This window comes from Marmota marmota, unplaced genomic scaffold, assembly GCF_001458135.2.
Source record: "Marmota marmota marmota unplaced genomic scaffold, marMar, whole genome shotgun sequence".
Classification (NCBI taxonomy): domain Eukaryota; kingdom Metazoa; phylum Chordata; class Mammalia; order Rodentia; family Sciuridae; genus Marmota; species Marmota marmota.
In genome coordinates, this window is record NW_025999894.1 from 1791319 (window position 1) to 1794396 (window position 3078).

Genomic DNA, 3078 nt, shown 5'->3' on the forward strand with positions numbered 1-3078 from the left:
TCTCTGGCCTCAGGGGCCAATGGACCAGGAGGATGAGAGTGGGCTTCAGTTGCACCTGGAGCGACTTAGACTTGGTATCAAAGAGTTCTTTATGATCCTTCCCAGTCTTAAGCATTTTGTTTTTAATGAGTTCATCAGATAATTAATATGTTGATTTTAGAGAAGTACAAAAATAGAACAAGATTGGGGCCTGGGGCCCCCACCTGTAGTCGCAGCTACTTTGGAGGCTGAGGCAGGAGGATGGCTTGAGCCCAGGAGTTCCAGGCCAACTGGAACAACATAGAGAGACTGTGTCTCTTAAAAAAAATTAAAAACAGCACAAATAAGTAAAAATTCCCTGTAATCCTCCACCGGGTTGTAACCGATGGAGACATATTTTCTGTCTATAATGATAAACAATTTTAATAGGTATAATAAACATAAAATATGGAGTCGTGCTATATATTTGGTTTTGTAAGGCACTTGGTGATTTTAATAGCTTTTTTCTCACTATAAAAGGAGGACAGGCTTATTATAGAGCTTTTGGAAAATATGACAAGTTAGAAGGAAAAAATTCACCCATACTCTGTCTCTAAAGGTAACCACAGTTGTCTCCATTGTTTCATGGTTTTTGTTCATTTAAGAATGCTGCTTCTCCTTTGTGTACCAATTTATGGCCTGCTTTTCTCCCTTAATACCATATGACACCCCTTTGTCCTGTCAGTCTATGGGAGACGTGAGAGAATTGGAACCATGTTCTTGGGGGAGCTTTAGAAAAGAGATTTCCAGGGGTGATTTGTGGACTGGGTGGTCCCTTTTTGACTTGGTTTATCCTCTCCCTACCCAAAGATACTCCAACCCTAAGGACACCTTCCCCATTGCCACTAACCTCTAATAAGCCTCTTGGGTCAAAGGTCCTGCTTGCTGGGGACCCAGGAGGCCACCTGATTAGCACAGGGACCTGTAAGACTTCTGACCTCCATGACTTGTGACCTCCACTGGAGATCTGGGCTCAGGAAAAGGGTTTGAATCTGGCCCAGGAATTTCAGGGAGGTCTCAGACCTCATCCAGGGCCCTCTTTGGCCCAGCCACACTCAGACCCAGAGGCTCCTGGTTGGTCCTGTGACTCACTCTCTGCTTGGACTTCCTAGGAGTGGGTTTCTGCTGCCTTGGCGTCTCACCCTCTCTGAGGCATGCAGGCCTGGCACCAGGCACAGCTTCCCTCTGCCCAGCTGCCCCCCAGGCCTAGTTACAGGCTGCCCTCATCTCCACCCATCCCTGCTGCTAACCTCCCGCTTCTTCCCCTTTCCCAGACAGTTAAATTCTAACCTACCCAAACCCTATCTGAAATAGGACTTGAAAAATCACAGTTGTTGGAGACGGATTGGCATTTAAAAGGCATCCAAGGCTCGGGGAAAAAAGGTCGCAGAGACAAGAGAATGCAGGGCCCTGTGTTTCGAGCGGCAGCTGGATTTAGTGGATGGGAAAATCATAGCGTGCCCTGTTACCCGGCACAGAAGCATTGGGTATGGCATCAGATGTGCCGTGCTGTGCCAGGTCACCACCTGCCACCACCACTATGTGCTCTCAGAAATGAAAAAGTGAAGGAGACCTGTCCGCCTGCAGCCAACATCCCTATGGATTATATTCTCTTAGTATTCATTTATCAGATATTTTAAACTTGGTTCACTTTACCTGTCTTTAGGAGGCAGCCAGGTTGGGGCTGAGATTGATAACTCTGATTGTGGTTTGTTTATCTGGTCTAGGCACTGCCTGTGTGTGGAATGTAACCAAATGACAAGGTGGGCATGGCTGAGTTGGTGGGCTTTGGGGCCTGTGAGTGTGTGGTGTGTATTTGCCAGCTTGGGGGAAGGGGAAGGTGCATATTCATGGAAGGATTGATGGTGATATATATATATATATATATATATATATATATATATATATGTGTGTGTGTGTGTGTGTGTGTGTGTGTGTGTATAATTTATTTATTTTTATATGGTTCTGAGGATCGAATCCAGGGCCTCAGTGTGCAAGGCAAGCGCTCTACCGCTGAGCTACAACCCCAGCAGGATTGATGGTTCTTGTATGGTTGATATGTTCACATGTATCTGAGTTTTCCCATGTTGGGTTGTTGCGTATTCTCGTGTGTGTGTAATATGTAAGTTTGTGTTCATGTGCGTAAGGGGGAGTGCTGTTGGGTGGTTTATGTGTCTGTGATTGGGACCGGTGTCGAGTTGTGTGTATGTGTGAGTGGTTTGTGTATGTGGCTGAGGATCTGTGTGTGTTTGTGTGCGTGTGTGCGCCCTGTGGCGTGAGGCCCTGTTCCTTTGTGCTCATGGAGGAAGGTGCTATGGGATTTCTCCACCTGCTTTTTGAGTGTTGGGGACTAAACCCAGGGCCTGTGCATGCTAGGCAGGTGCTAGGCAAGTGCTCTACCCCTGAGCTACACCCCCAGCCCTGCACCTGCTTTTTTTTTTTTTTTTCCTAAATCAGTGGCAGGCAGTGGCCACTGACTGAGTTGCTCTTTGAGGACATCTGCTTTCCCACTGCGCCCTGAGCATGACGACGAGTGAGGTGCCTAGCAAATCTTGTCCCTGTGACCCCAGTGTGACTGAATAACAGGAAGGACTGCTTTGGGGGCTTGAAGGGACACTGACAATCCCTGACTTTCCAGGAGGGCTGGGATGCAGAGACCAGAGGGCTCTGGGGTCAAGGTAGTTCAAGCCCACACTTCACAGATGAAGAAATCGAGGTCCAGAAGATTAAAAACTGCTTGTTAGTGGCCAAGCCAGGACCCTAATGCAGAGCATGGCTCCTACTCCAGGTCCTCTGTTTCCGCTCTGGTAACACAGCAGGTGGATTCCCAGATCCCTTTGGCCTCTGCCACACATGAGCCTCAGGGCAGCTCATAGCCAACTTAGGGCATCAGGACCAGAATGGCCAAAGCACTGAGAAGGCTGGGGTTTGTCACTGAGTCGAGTCCAAGCAGAACTCAAGAACATCAAGGACAGATGGGAACACCCCCGCTCTAGGACTCCAGTGTCAGTCCTAGTGCACTGGGGCATTGTCTCTGTCTCCTCCCCCCCCCCCCCCCCC